Source organism: Choloepus didactylus, chromosome 18, assembly GCF_015220235.1.
Source record: "Choloepus didactylus isolate mChoDid1 chromosome 18, mChoDid1.pri, whole genome shotgun sequence".
In the NCBI taxonomy this organism is placed as follows: domain Eukaryota; kingdom Metazoa; phylum Chordata; class Mammalia; order Pilosa; family Megalonychidae; genus Choloepus; species Choloepus didactylus.
The window spans coordinates 46296052-46312279 of record NC_051324.1 but is presented as its reverse complement, the minus strand read 5'-3'; the positions used below and the strand labels follow the sequence as shown (position 1 = coordinate 46312279).

Genomic DNA, 16228 nt, shown 5'->3' with positions numbered 1-16228 from the left:
CCCACCCCACCCTCACCCTCGGCCCACGTCACATCCTCTAAAAAGTTTCCATATGATATGTTGACACTTAGAAAGGGTGAGGATCATCAGAGCTAAATGCCTTTTGTTTATATCAGTTTTATAGGCCTTTTCAGGAAGTATTCAAAGTAGAGAACTCTTTATAACTTTCCTTATTTTCTCCATTCTGCAGAGGGTGGGGAGATAAGCAAGAGGATGGAATTGGCAGCCTCTCATCTAGGTTAGCCAGATGGGAGACTCGTCTACCAGTTATAGTGATTAAACACTGACTCAACATTCAACAAATGCATGAGGGATGAGAGCCTTCATTCGTGGATGGGTTTAAAATCACCCGGGGTGCCATAATCAGGGCCAACATGGCCGCCGCCGCCGGGCAGACGCGGGGAGTCCGCCTGCATCGCCGCCCTCACCTGGGCCTGGGCAACTTTTGGGAGCCACGGGGTCCTGTTAGAGCAACCCCCTGCGGCTAGGTCCAGGATGAGGAGCAGCCGGCAGAGCAGGTGGGCCGGCAGGAGGGAGAAAACCTCCCTGAGAGTGTGAGCCAACCGGCCGCCTGACTGGACGCTTGCGCTGGGAAAATGAAAAGGAGGAAGCAGGATGAAGGGCAGAGGGAAGGCTTCTGCATGGCTGAGGAAGATGCTGTGGACATCGAGCATGAGAACAGCACCTGCCTTGAGGAATAGGAGTGGTACTGGCAGAAGTGGACACAGGCCGCTTCTCTCCTGGAAAGTGGCTTCAGAGCTCTGGCTTCGTCGTGTGCAGTGGCAAAGAGAACCCAGACAGTGATGCCGGCTTGGATGTGGATGGGGATGGCACTGTGGGTATGGGAGGCGGACATCATCCCCTGCACAGGTGAGGAGCATCAGGCCTGAGTTCTCTAAATGGGCTAGTGGTGAGATGCCATCCACCAGCAACGGGGACAGCAGCGAGCAGGAGGCAGTGCAGAAGACCTGTAAGAATAGTGACATCAAGAAAATCGCCAAAGATTCAGCTGTGACCACCTTGGGGGCCCTGAAGGCTCAAGTCAGGAAACTTGAACAGCAGCTATCTCATGGGGACTGGTACAAATGTCTCATCTGCATGGACTTAAACTCGATGCCCCTCCCTGATATCCGTCTAGCACTGGCATGCATTCTGCAAGTAGTGCTGGCTGCAGACTCTGGGTGCAAAGAAGCTCAGCCCTCAGTGCAACACAATCACAGCACCCAAAACCTGCAGAGGAGCTGCTTGTGAGCTAAGGGCTCCAGACAGGCCTTGCCTTGGCAGCCCCACCCGCCCCCAGCCTCTCTGTACATACTTGCACATAGGTTCCCCATGTACATACATGCACATTCTCACACATACACAAACATGACGCACAGGACTCTGGAGCCAGAGTGGAGGCTGGGGCCCAAGCTGCTGGCTCTCACCAAGTTTGGGGACCATACCTGTTGCAGGCTCCAGAGTGGGGAGACAGGGGTGTGGGAAGCAGGAAGACAAGGGTCCTGAGATTCAGCCTCCAGAGTGACAGACAGACAGACAAGCAAACACCAGACTGAAGCACGTGTAATACAGACTGTGTATGTTTACAATGTTGTGTATAAATGGGACAACTCCTGGCCCTCCATCCCCTCCCCTCCCCCTTCGGTTGTATGATTTCCTTCTTTTTCTAAGAGCACCTGGCTGCAGTGCCTCCTTCAGGGCTGGCTGGAGGCTCAGCCCATCCACCCCCTGGTGCCTGCCTCTCCCTCACCCTGTGTCCTGTACCTCTCCCATGTACTTGGTGTTCAGGGTGTATATTTTTTTTCCCAGACATGGGGCACATGCCTTAAGGGACATGATCCTCCTGTCTTAGCTCATGGGTCTCTTTATAAGGGATTGGTGGGGGGGGGGGGTGTCAAGGAAATGGGAACTGAGCAGAAACAGGGGCTGAGATTGGGACTGGGTGAGGGTGCTCCTAGTTACCCAGCCTTCTACTGAGAACCATTCCTGGGATTGGAGCTGCTGCTACCAGGGAAAAGTGTGGTCTCCCCCCATCCGCCTGATCATGGGCCCCATGGTGAGATGCTGCGTCTGTATATTGTATACAAAGGCACTTGTCGTTTCCCTTTGTAAACTACATTTGACTTAGATTAAACAATATAAACAGCTAAACACACACGATACACACACACACAAAACAGAAAACAAACAATAAAACACTGGTGTACCACCTGCCATGGGCAACTTAGAGAACAGAGGAGAATGGATTTCATACCCAACAAGGTGGCTGCTTTCTGGGAAGCTGTGGGATCTGCTGTTTCCTAAAACAGTGAAATTATGAAGTGCTCTTTGCAGCCCAGAAGGTTTGTTTTTACATGGAATTCTTAGGTTCTCAATTCTTTCCCTGCTTCCTGTGCCACACTTCCAGAGAGGAGACTGAACTCGGGAAGGGAGAGACCTCAGCCACGGGGGAGAATAGGTAGGGAGTGGGTGACTCCTTGGTCTTACCATGTGGACATCCAGTTGGAACATTCTGCTTTCTCACCAGCAAGGCCCACCCTGCTCTGTGAGACACCCAGGCAGGAGGTGAGATCTGTGAGGCCGCAGGAGAAATGCAGCTCAGTGGACTCTTCGGGGACCCCGTGACTGTCGCCCCTGGTCTGACCGCTCACCACATTCTATTTTTGTCATTCGTGTCTGTCCTCGCTGCTAGATCATGGGCTCCCCCAGGGCAGGGGCATGTCAGGCCTAGTCTCCATCAGAACTATCTCATCCCAGTGCCGGGTACACAGCAGCTGCTCAGAAATGTTTGTGGAATAAATCAGCTATAAACTTGGAAGTGGTTTCCTTAAAGAGGTCTTCACTGTTGTTCAGATGTAAAGAGCCTATTACAAACTCTCATATGCTGGGGATAATAAGTAATAATAAGAGCTAGACAAGTATGGGAGGGCCCTGGGAAATAGGCTAAAATGTTTAACTTGTATCTGATCAACAACCCACAACTACTTCTTCAGGTAGCCAATAGGAGAAGGCAAGCCGAGGGAGTCTTTATAGGCAGAAGGGTGTATTTCCTCTGGAAGATGGTAGGGTCACAGAAGAACAGTGTGACAGGGAGTGACCTAAGCACAGCAGCAAGCTCCAGAGACAACTGTGATGGCTGAGGGCTGGATGTTTCGTCTGCGTGGGTATCGAGAAACCAGCAAGGATGCTAGTGAGCGTTGCTCCTGTGTGGCAGGAGCCCAAAATGGCCAGGAAGGAAGAAGACGCCTTGGAGCTCAGCCCAGAATGCCAGTGTCCAAATATGTGGAGGAAGAATTGTCTTTCTCCTGAAGACAGCCTCCTGAGGGTAGAGGCCACGTCTCGTGTACCCACACCACCCACGGATCTAGCTGCTTTCTAAATAGTTGATAAATGAACGCCTGGCTGCTTAGCAGCTCCAGGAGGCATGAGGAATTGAAAGCTCCTGGAGGCCACCGAAGCCGTGCTCACTGTCTTCTCTTCTCCAGTCTCCTCAGCCCGTATCTCCTTTAAACCAGAAGATGCTCCCGAACATCGAACATCGTTACTCTCCCGGTGGACAGCACATAGTGGGAACGGGGACTCTAGCAGCGCCTCTCGGGCTTCTCCCTCCCCTTTTTGGGCTCCCACTGTCTGACAGGATCCATGCTTTTCACAGGATTTCACTCAGCCCCCCACCCAGTCATCTGATTGTAGATTGTGTTTACCTTCCCTTCTAGTCTCTCTCCCTTTGCTTTCATCTCAGCAGGTCACAACCTGTCACTGTTGGAAGCCTTGTGTAATGGTATACAATACCATGCACACAACACACACACACACTCAACACTCGCACTTTTCTCGGTCTCTGAGCCAACATCTGGCCCCCTGGCCCATCTTTACTCGATGGGTTCTTCCTGTCTGGCCTCTGAGGCGAGAGAGCTGGGCACTTTGCACGTCTGCTGCTTTGCCCTCCCTCAGGGACTCAGTGAAGATCCACCCATATGGCAGGACCTTCCAAAGAGACGCGCAGCCAGGCGCCTGACCTCATGATGCCCGCAGCACCTGGCAAGGAGGGTACCAGCTCTGCTGTCCTGGCCCCAGCCCAGTTCTTTCTTCTAGAATCCACACCTCCTCTGGCTCCCCTCCAGGCTGACAAAATCTGCCCCAACTGGGTGGGGATAAGATGGCCTAGTGAGTAAGGGATAAGGGGAAGGGGTCTCTGCCTCGGGACGACAGCCAAGTCATTCCCTGGCTATGTGCCTCAGTTTCCCCCATGAAGAAATTCTGCCCATGTTCCCAGGGTCAGGAAGGAGCTCAGCCCTGGAAAGTTCTCTGAGCTCACTGGAGAAGAAACCCAGTCACATTGTGTTTCCTTGCAGCCAAGAGCCACCCGCCCTACCCCACCCCAGGCGGCCTTGCTAGATGGTGATGCCAGCCCAGCAAGACAGGGTCTTGCAGGATGAAAAGTCGGAGAAGCCAGAGCCAGAATAATAATGATAATCATCAGCTGCTGCATCTTAACCGTCCTGGAATGCAAGGCCCCACGCCCTGTGTGCCTCACACCCCAGGACAATCCAAGGGCTCCTCTCCCTTCATTTTATTGCAGTGATCCCAACACTCTGCCATTCCCAGCCCTACCCTCTTGGGTTCCCAAGAACTGCCGTCCAGCCACCAGCTTCTCTACCCCCAGGTGGACGCCCAGCTACTTGGAAACTCAGGCTCCAGGTTTCCCAGAAAAGCAGTCTGTCTGTCTGGCCTGGTGCCCTTTCCCACAGATTCATCTACATCTGTTGGTGCAAGGGCCAGCACTTTGCCTGTAACAATCCAAACCTGAATACATGTCATGTCTGGGCCACAAACTAAGTCATTATGGAACCCTGGGCAAAAAAAAATCTTAACTTCTTTGGGCTCAGCTGCCTCACCTGCTCAGAAACTTTCAAGGGCTCCTCATTGCTCACTGAAGATAAACTCCGGATCTCTTAGTCCACATGCTGTTAAAAATCTGGTTCTAATACACCTTTCCAACCACCCTCTTCTTTGCCAGCCGGGAATAACTATTCACTGTTGGTCATATATACCCCACGTCTGCTGCTTTGCCCTCCCTCAGGGACTTGGGGAAGAGCCACCCATATGGCAGGACCTTCCAAAGAGACATGCAACCAGGTGCCCGACCTCGTGATGCCTGCAGCACCTGGCATCAGGCTTGTGGGTTTTGTCCCTTCTGGAATGCCACTGCCTCCATCTCTACATGGCCAGACCTTCTAGCCTTCAAGGCCACAACTATGCCTGACCTTCATCCCAGTTAGAAATCATCTCACCTTCCTCGGAACCTCAGTGTTGTTCTTTGTCTGGACCTCTCAGTCTCCTTGGAAGTGCACACCTGGGCTTTGGGGATGGACATTTCCTAAGTTGCTCACTAGATCATCTGTGTCTTACGGTCTCATTCGTCATTTGCATCTCCATGGTACTTGGCACACATCCTTGCACACAGGACCTGTGCTCCATAAATAAATGTTGGAAATAAATTGTGGCGAATAATAATCTACTTTTACTTTGAAAAAGTAAAGATAATTATTTTAAGACAAAATTTTATGGGTGTGTTCCTTGCCTTGAAGGAGAGTGCACAGGCCAGCAAGTTCCCCCGCCCCTCTCTAGTTTCCTCTGTAGGTAGGATGCAGGCACCTGAGTTTCCAGGGAAGGAGTTAGTTCCCTGGCTTTGGTTCATGGGCTGACACCATGGGAATACCTCCCTCAGCCAGTCGCTGATCCAGTCCAGTCATTGTCATTGGATTCCCCTGAGTAGGAGGTTCCCTCCTCAGAGAATGACAATCCTGTCCTTTCTTTGTTAAGTTCATTTATGTTTACAATTGTTATATCTTCTTGATGGGTTGAACCTTTTATCAATATGTAATTTCCTCCCTTGTCTCTTGCAGTCTTTTAATTTTTTAAAAAATAGCTTTATTGAGAAATGATTGCTGTACGATAAATTGCCTATATTTAAATGTACAGTTTGGTACATTTTGATATCTGTGCAATTCATGAAACTATTACTATAGTCAAGATAATGAGCCTATCCATTACCAACAAATATTTTCTTATGCCTTTTTGTAATCCCACTCTCCATCTTTCTGTGGTGTCCCTGCTATCCCAGGCAAACAGTGGTCTACTTTTTGTCACTATAGTTTAGTTTGCATTTTCTAGAATTTTACGTAAGTGGAATCATGCAGTATGTGCTCTTTTTGTCTGGTTTCCTTCACTCAGCATGATTATTTTGAGGTTCACCCATGTTGTTGTACATATTCCTTTTTATTGTATTTCCATCATACCACAATTTGTTTATCCATTTCCCTGCTGATGGACATTTTCTTGTAGCCTTTTTCTACTTAAAATCTATTTTTCTGATAATAATGTAGCCATTAATCCCAGTGTTTGGGGTTTTCAGTTGTTCTCAGCAGCAGCTTCCATGCCCCACAGGACTCATGTGCCAGAAGGATCTGTGGATTCACGTGGTGTTGAGAGATGAATGGTTGGAAATGTTTAGAAGCCTGGATCCTTATTAGAAGCCCTTGAAGCCGTGTACATCACTGCTTCCCACTGACATTGTTAATAGTAACAATAACTTCGGCAACGCCTTGTATTTACTAAATGTTTTTCTCCAGGGAGCGCGATTAATCTTTTCCTCATCTCCAGAAGGAAGAGAAGGACTAAGGCGATGAAAGAGAAGTGAGCCATTGTGGTTATGCTCTAGAATACAAGTATCCTTTGTTCTAAGAGGTAAATGCAATACATAGTATTTCAGATGTGTTGACCTGATACAGTAGGAAACCAGTTTATTCCCTGGGACCTAAAACCTATGACTTAAAAATCCTGAGAAAATCTCCATATCCCATCACTAGTAAAATTTGAGTATGCTCCCTTAATGTATATTTAATTTAATTATTTATAAATATTATACGTAACCTATGATTATTAGCCAGTATCTCAAGTCAGAATATATTCTTGGGGTGAGGTTCATTTATAACAGTCATAGAAGTATAAGTTCACATCTCAAATAGACACCTTGATAATTACAATTTTTTTTTTTTAGCCATCTTCATGTTAGGTCTGATTTGATTGTTCTGTTTTAACCTCATAATGGGGCTGGCATGAAGAGCTCACATGGGGAGAAGTTGGCTTTGCCATTTTCTTATTTGCTAGAGTTTGCTGAATTAGGATGATCTTTAATCTGCAGGGATTTTTGCATGACTCTTTTTAAGCCCTTTGTTTATTTTTTAAAGGTTAACTTAGTTCAAGTTAGATATTATAATAACCATTATTTCTCTTAACCAGGCAATGTAAATTGGGATATTTTGCAGTATTCTGGCCGTGAACTAATGAGTGAGGGAGCCCTGTCAACCCCTCTGCTACAATGGCCATATTTCCCCCAGCAGAACTCACATGTCGTACATGCCCAACTCATATATTAAAATAATAGTCAAGCTTTCTTGACTCAGTCTGAAGGGATACCGACTCCACCCCCACCCGCCACCCCCTGCAAACCTCGTTCCCATCACTGCACCTACCATTTCTGTTTTCTTCAGTGCCATTCTGCCTATCTCAGCCACCTCAAGCTCTAAAACCCTTTGTAAATCTCACTTCTCTCCCTTTATTCCCTATCTCCATTAAAGACACGACTAAATGCCCAGTTGCCTGGACTAGAAACCAGAATTGGTCTCCATGCCTTCCTCCTTGTCATCTCTCCAAGTTGGTCCACTTTCTAAGAGCCCTCCCCTCCATTCTCACCACCGCCGCCGTAGTGGGTCCTCTTGCTCTGACCACTGCTGGGGCCACTTAACTGGTTGAACTTCCTGCCCCTATTCTCTTCCCCTCTCACTTAACCTCCACATTTCTGCAGAGATATCTGTCAAATACACTCTGATTTGGGTCTCTCTCCCCTCCCTAGTCTCTCCATTTTCCTCTTGCCTATGGGATAAGGTACAAACTCGTGGCAGAGCATTACAAGGCCATTCCCTGTTGACTTTTCCAAACTAGTCACCCTAGCTGCTCTCCCTGCTCCTGACTCCTACCCAACCCACCAGGAGCCACCTGCCCACTTTGGATTCCATATTCCCTGTAACTTGGAATATCTTTTCCTGTTCCCTCTTTTCTTCTTGGTGAATTCTATTACTTAGCCTCCAAGACCAGCTTTCTTGGTGCCTTCTGAGCCCTGCAGGCAGAGAAAGGTATTCCTGCTCTCTGCACCCTTGCACTTGATATGAAACTCTCTTGTATTATGCTGAAAGGTTTAGATTGTTTAGTTGTATCTTTTATAAGATGTTGGTTCCTGACCACATGGGCCCATACCTCATGTATCGCTAAACCCTCCTTTCCCCCACCCCCTCCTGCCAGGTGTGGTGGCAGGAGCTCTGTGAAGGGCTGTTCCATCGACATAAGGTGTACCTGTCACCTGCTCTGCCCCCAACCCCAACTCCCAAAAGCTAACACTTAAAAGCAATTACTAGATACCAGCAGCCATGTATGTGAACTCACTCAATCCTCCCCATGATACTATGAGGTGGGAACTGTCCCATTTCACAGAAGAGGAAACAGAAGCCCAGAGAAGGTGCATGACAATCCAAGATCAGACAGCTTGTAAATGGCTGAGTCAGGAGTCAATCTCAGGCACGCTGGATCCACAGCTCCGATCTTGATCTTGACACTGTCAGCTCTGCACTGCACCACCTCACTCGGCCTCCTCACTGGCCCCCAGGTCCGCTGAATACCCTTCCACCCTGCTCAGGGCTAAGCGTCTGGTGGCTCAGGTGGCTTTCTGCTCCCAGAGAGCATGACAGGCATGACAGGCTCCCCTTGGTCATCCTGGACCTGTGCCCCCTGGCCTTGGATGAGGCCCTCTGGCCTCCCATTCAAATCCAGGGCCAAGGCCCTTCGAGGGGATCTCAGTCCTGGTCTTAGTGGGTCAAATTAATTTCCCTGGGAAGAGCTGCCTGGACCAGTCCCAAGAAGGAGAAGCCCTTCATGACCCCGTCCCCTGCCTGCCATCTCCTCAGACATTCGGAGGGTGCCCACCACCTGCTCCACCTGATCAGCTTCCGCCAATTAATAACATCTCATCCCTTACTCTGGGGCTTTTTGACTATTTGGCCTTGCCTCCCCACACTTCCTTCCTGTTCTTATTTCTCTTGACAACAAGGCTGGATATTTTTAACCTGAGGTTGTTACTCACTTCTCATTGTCCAATTGAGACTGGATGGGGGTGCAGGTGGGCTGGGAGGGCTAGGGGTGTTTTGCCACACTGCTAGGCCCTGCCTTTATCCCCCACCCCCACCCCCTTTCTGTCTCTGTTACACTCCCCTTTGGAGCTGAACTCCTGGGTGATGCCGTGAAGGCTGTGACTGGAGCTCAGAGACAAACAAGGAGCACCTGGACCTTCACATTCCCGGAACAGCCACCGGGGCCATCCGCGGTCCGCCTGCATGGTCTGCGTCATGAGCTTTGATGTCCCTCGAAGGGACTTGCAGAGCTGCCGTTTCAGCTTCTGCATGTCTCCTCAGCCTTTGGGAGGCCCTGCCCTTCTCTAACCAGTCCCTGAAGGTCTCTGCTACCAAGCAGCCCTTTTGGCTTCAACTTTTTCCTGCCTCAGCACCCAGCCTGGTCGTCTTTTCCCATGCCATTCTCCACTCCATCCTCACCTGCGAGTCTCCAGTCCCCACGGGTCTGACTCTTTTCTGCACCCTAGGTGTGTAATAGAGTAACTTTCATTTGAAGACCAAACAACTGCAAGGGTGACTAACTAGGCTTTTAGGGCTTTGTAGTTACTCTTGTTTGCTTTTCAGTCTGGCTTCTGCACCCAGCTTTCTTAAGAGCAGAGTGGCAACTAAACAGGTTGGTATGAGAGGTGTTCTTTTTGTTTGTTTTTTTAAAGCAATCACTATTCTGTGCAGGCTGCTGGCCCACGTCTAATGTTTTCTAAAGTGATGTAAGCTCAGGGTCACTGCCAAGAATTAAATATGTTCAGCAGTGTTTTCATGTTGACTCTATTTTTAAAATTCTAATTCCTTTAAAATGGGCAACCTCTGTAAAAAGTATATGGTAACTCTGCAGTTGGGGAACCATTTTTTCCAAGGAGTCTGGTGGGCACCCAGGACTTGTTGAGTGGACAGAATACCTGCAGCTTTCATCTCTAGCCTCCACCCAGCCACATCCCACTGCTTTGCACTTTCCTAGCTGTCCCTGCCACTCCCTCAGGCTCAGCTGCCTCCCGGTCCCACGCAGCAAAGCCTCTGGCCCCAGTGGAGCGGCGGGCATAACCCTGTTCCTCTCCTTTGTCCCCTGGCCCCTCTTTTGGAGTTGGTCAGTCATTCAGTCCACAAACACCTATTGATCACCCTCCATAAGTAGAGAGAACAGAGCTGGGCCCGGTGGGTCATGGGAAGAGGCAGAAGGAAAACATGGCTGCCCTGCCTACAGGGAGAAAACGCTCTCATAGCACAGACACCTAGAGAGCAGCTTGCTGTAAGTTCAAATGAAGTGGACTTCAGCACCAAAGCCGTCAAGGGGAATCAAATCAGGGTGGGGGTTATCAGAAAACACTTCCTGGGTGGGAATGAGTTTTGAGCCTAACTTTGATCATCAATAAGGCTGTCCCAGCTGGGCAAATAGATGCCCAGAAATGGGGAGCCCATCCTCACGGTGGGACCCAGAAATACTCCATCACCTCTGCCAGGAAGCTGCCTTCTGAATCCTGGGCTGCCCCTTCCCCTCTGGGCTAACTGGGTGATAAGGAGGGGGGACCAGCCACAGCAAGGAGGAAGTGGACTGGCTTCCTGTTTGTTTGTGAATCTCAGAGCAGCCTTGTGCAGCTCTGAACACCAACCAAGCGGAACAACCTGGCCTTGGGTGAGGCTCTCTGGCCACCCATTCAAATCCAGGGCCAAGAGCCCCTGGGAGCTGGTCCACTGACCCAGCAAGTGCTCGACCACCTGGGAGAGGCGGGGACCCCACCCCTGGGCAGTCCATGCTCTGGGTGGCTAGCCTGGTGGCAGCCAAGCCAGCTTGTCAGGAACTGGAGGAGTAACGACTTCCCCAAGGGCGTCCAAGTCACGTATTCCTAATACGAAGCCACTGGGCAGCACCAGGGGCTCAAGCACTGCCATCTCCCTACCCGAAGGTTATGTCTCAGGATCGTGGGTACAACCCTGTCGTCCTGTGGGGAAACGTGAGCAGAGATCACCAGCCCTTTTAGAATCAGGCAGCATATATTGCAGATTTTTGGTTCTTTTTTTTTTTTCAGCAAAATAGCTGAAAATCACCAACGAGCCTCACAAAAGCAGACTGGTGATAATAAAACATAGATCTATATGATGGAAAATGATTTAGCTGTTTATAAAGAGAATGAGGTGGATTGGTATGTGCTACTGTAGAGGGACATCTGCCATATTTCAATAAATGAACACAGCAAGGTACAGAGCCATGGGTACAGTGTGATCTCTTTTGCATAAATAATCAGAATATCTGAGGGCATAGAGGCTGAAAGAGACGTGCTGCTGAATGCAGGATTTTTTTTTTTTGTTTTTTTCTGGAAAGAAATTTAAGCTACTTAACACTGGTTATTTGGAGAAGAGGGACTTTGGGAGGAAAGTTGTGGGAAGGCTTTTACTTTTCATTATTTGTCTTTCCGTACTATTTGCACTTGTTAGTGATGTGTATGTATTCTTAAAAATATTACCTGTGGGTTAGGGACGTATGATCCATTCTGTTTTATTTTTACACTCTGTGGATCATTTAAAATTAAAGGATCACATTTCTCCAGGAAAATTGGTGGGAGGATACGGGAGAAATGCTTTGGTTTAATGTGAATGCACTTCAGTAACAGGTAGTATAGCCTATTCTAAAGTTCATTATATGGATTCCTTATGGCAAATGTTTTCGAACTTCTACGGCTTCCTCCCCACCACTTCCTTTCCATGTTCCTTCCCCATTTCATGCCTTCATCATTTAAATTTTAACCTGAGCCAAACAATAAGGACCAGAATTCAGAAGGAAGAAGAAGGAGCAATATGAAGCTTCAGTACACATGACGTGACCACCTATCATTTGGACTAAGTTGCATTAGCCCCTTTATAAAGGACCTGCATCTGACTCATCTTTTAATCCCCTGAAGCAGCTAGCCTAGGACAACACACAGTAGGTACTCAGCAATACTTGCTGGATGAATGAATGGACCAACTTACATACCCAGCACTCATCCTTCCAAGGTCTACTCACTTGTAAGAGCAAGCACCCGATGGAAGGTCAAGCCTCCCCCAGCACTTATCAGTCTATCAGATTTAACTTCATGCCTTTTCATGAGTGTTTCGGGAAATTAGAAGGGTGACTTCTGGGGCCTCAGAAAGAGAATCTGATGTCCCCTTTGTGTGCTATTAATTCATTGACAACTAACTGGCAATCTCACAACACTGACCTCAGGTCGCTAAAGCCTGAGGGTCCAGCACCCTTGAAGTCTCACTGGTTTGAGAAAGAGTTAAAGCAGAACTGGATGGCAGTCTCCCACCTGGCAAAGAGAAGGGTAACACCAGTTTGGCTGGTGGTTGGAGCAGGACAGTTGGTATATTTACAGCCACAGATGCCCAGGAGGTTCAATATCAGGAAGTTGTCTGCAGAGGGTCACCTCAACCTATTTACCTATCTCCAGTGTTGGCGCAAACATCCTCCTGATCTCGTCCCCGGGATATTTTTCTGAACGTCTTGTACTTGTAGACACAGCTGATGCCTGCAGCAGGAGACAGGCCACTGCCACCTAGTGGAGAGGAGGCATCACAGCCTTGCCCAGTTCATGGTCTGAAACCGGCTTGAGAGATACAGGGAACCTTTGAGAACAGCTTCTAGGACGGGAGATTTCAAACTTTTGCAGCCATGGAAGCTTCCCTTCAAACAATAACAGTGACAATGGCTCTTGTGTAATACTGATAAACTCACCACTCTCTAGATGTAGCAGGGGAAGGAGGGGCTCAGAGCCCCACTGGACCCTCTGACACTCCTCTAGGCAGTTGGAAAACTATTGGTAGACTAACCCCATTATTGTGAACGGAGACCTAGAGATATAAAAGGACTCACAACAACAGTGACATAACAAAAACTAAAGCACAAATCCTTTGTGCACAACACAAGCTCAGCCAACCTGCACCCTCAGATAAGAACTGGACACAGCTCTCTGAGTGCTTAGCCAAGCGACAGATCCCAAGACCTCTGGTCTCCTGGGGAGGGGAAGCCGAGAACTCAACCCCTCCTGCTTCTGCTTGTTCAAATCACAAACCAGGTTTGGATCCACGATGGTCTTATCCCCCTTCCCAGTGGCTGGCATGGTACAAGAGGCACAGGAGGTACCCATTGCTGTCTCAGGATTCCAAAGAACTTTCCTGGTCTCTGATACTGGGGAAAGGCAGGCAGCTTCCTAGATACAAATAGAGAAGGGAACTAGAATATTTTGAGCATCACTGTGCACTAGGCCCCCTGCTAAGCATGTTCACACCTATCATCTCATCTATTCCTCAACAACACTGCAAAGAGGATATCCATATCCCTAGTTTTTTGAGAAGGAAAAATGGATGCATGAAGTTTTTAAGTAATTTTTTCCCAAGTCTCCCAAGCTAGTAAGTGGCAAAGCCAGAATGTAGACCCAAGTCTTTCTGATTCCGAAGCCCATACATGCCCTTTCCACTTAACAAGTTGCCTTCTGGAGAAGCCCAGCTCAGAGTTTCCTAGCGTCAGCAAGCATCACCACATCTCACTGGCATGAAGGGGCATGAAGACATTGTCCCTGCCTCCCATTTAGTATAGTCTAGCTGGGGACAAAAGTGTATTCATGAAAGGAATGAAGAACAACATGCACCTTCGCCTCTGTGAGAGCAAATGAAGGATTTACACGACAAGATGCCTCAAATATAGAAACATTTGGAAGCTGAGAGATGTGATGGGAATGACACTAGGCTGAGAGCCTGGGGCCCTGGATTCCACTCCTGCCTCTGCCACCCGCACACTGTGGGACGCTGGGCAAGTCTCCTCACCTCTCTGAGTTTCCTGCCTGGGGAATGGAGGGGTTGCTCCCGAAGACCCAAAATGCTCCTTTTCAACTCTGTGCTGCTGTGATTTCAGTGGGAGTGGAATTAGACAGGAAGTAAGTGTTGAATAGGATTGTGAGGAGGGGAGGATCATTGCTACAGAAGAGGGAAACAGAATTTCACACTGAGAGTTTGGGAAAGACAACAAAGGAAAAGACCTGATTGTTAGCCAGAGACAGCAGGCTCATCTGTCCTTGAATGCCCAGTGAAGGTTAAGTTTGGCACAGTCCACAATAAGGAACACTGGTAGGTTCTCTGGGAGTCTGGAGCCTGGCTATTCCGGGTAAACATGGTCTTAACCAAGAGACTTCTCTGCCTAGAGGCAAACACTCCCAGAGTCCCCAATTTTGGGGATTCATCACTGCACTGGGCTCCCTTCCTTGGCTGTGGCCTCTCATTGCTTTGGAAGGACAGTCCAGGAGCAAACCCTTCCCTGAGGGTAGAGGAGCAGAACGGAAGTGACTTGGATATCCTCAGACCTCTAGAGGACCATGGGGATCGCCTTCCTTCCTTTCCCACCTGTTGGCCACCCCCATCCCCACCTTTTGCCTACTTCAGAGACCTGTGCCAGCCACAGGCAGCAGGGGCTTCAGGTCTGTGTGCTGGGGCACATGGTCCAACTTCCCTTTGCTTCCTGGATCACCAGAGCCTTGAACACGATCCAGGACTCTGTTGACAATTACATGGGTATCTGACTTAAAGCCCTCAGCCCCTCTTGGTGCTCAGGACTTCCAAATTCCAGGGTTCTTCCCTTTTCACCAGTAACCCCACTCTTCTCCAAGGCCATCTAATCCCCTAAGTCAGGGGTCAACAAATTGTTTCTGCAAAGGACAGATAGTCCCTATTTTAGGCTTTGGGGACCATATGGCCTCTTATAACCACTCTCCTCTGCTGTTGCAGCATGAATGGGTGTGGCTAGACTCCAATAAAATGTTACTTATAGACACTGAAATTTGAATTTCATATAATTTTATGTGTTGTGAAATATTATTCTTTTGATTTTTTTCCCCAACCATTTGCAAATGTAAAAACCATTTTTAGCTCACATGCTAAAACGGGGTGGGCTGACCTGGGCCCACGGGCCAGAGTTTGCAAGCCTCAGACCTAAGTGTCTTTCAACCAGGCTTAGCTGGTCCAAGCCATTCCTTCGTCATATTTTTTTTCTGACTAATCCAGATAGTCTTTCCTGTCCTCCAGGGGATGATAACAGCTTGATGCTCCCCCAAAGTAGTCTTGTCTTTTCTGATCTACTCTGCCAAAGTAGCTTCGCTGTAGGGTGCTGGAGAGATACCCCTCCCCACTACGCCCCCAGCATCATATGCAAGAGCATTCAGTCCGATCCAACCATAAACTGGTTTCTCCAGGTCCAGTGCATGTGCATTCATTCTCTCCTCCAGCTCTGCGCATCTGGACCTTGCCCAGGCAGGCCGCGTCACTCCTTTTTTCTTCAAATCTCAATTCTGGTATTACTGGAGTTCCAGAGCCAAGGTCCCTTTTATGTGCAAAGGAAGGTTTGGAAGAGATCAGCCAGAGGTGAATTCTTAGAGAAAGGAGATTTTTGGCTGGGCTTGAGAGAGGAAGAGAGAGGGGGTACTGAAGGAGGGAGGAGAGAGAAGAGTGGTCTTCTAGACAGAAGCAGGGGAGAGTGAGCTGCGGACAGGTGTCACCAAGGGCGGAGCCTGCACGTGGATGAAGCAAGAGTGGACTGAGTCTGGGGCATGGTCAGGGGTCGGACATGAGGAGGGCTTGGCCTGCCTGGGCCCAGAGAACCTGATGCAGAGTAGCTGGAGGTATCTGAATGTACAGGCATGAGCCTCACTTTCCAGCCTTCCTGCCTAACGTCAGTGCATACTCTCCATCTCTATCAGTCCACAAATATTTGGCAATTCACACACAGAGCCAGGCATGTGTGGCTTGGGAAAAAGATCAGGGGGTGGTTGGGGGAAAGAAGAAGAAGCAGGAAAGATGAACCATACAAAGACCCTGCCCTTCATCAGTTTAGAGAAGATAGAATACATACACACAGGGAGACGCACAAACACATACAAAGATATGCACACACACAAAGGCACACACACTCAAGCAACTGCCTCATGGGAATGTGAATAAGGAGTTCAGGCCAGGGAAGCAGCAAG

At 48.8% G+C, this 16228-nt stretch overlaps 1 pseudogene; it reads left to right on the top strand.

Annotated features, from left to right (window-relative positions):
- Positions 1-504: 504 nt before the first annotated feature.
- On the top strand, positions 505-8387 carry LOC119514740 (annotated as a pseudogene).
- Positions 8388-16228: the final 7841 nt, after the last annotated feature.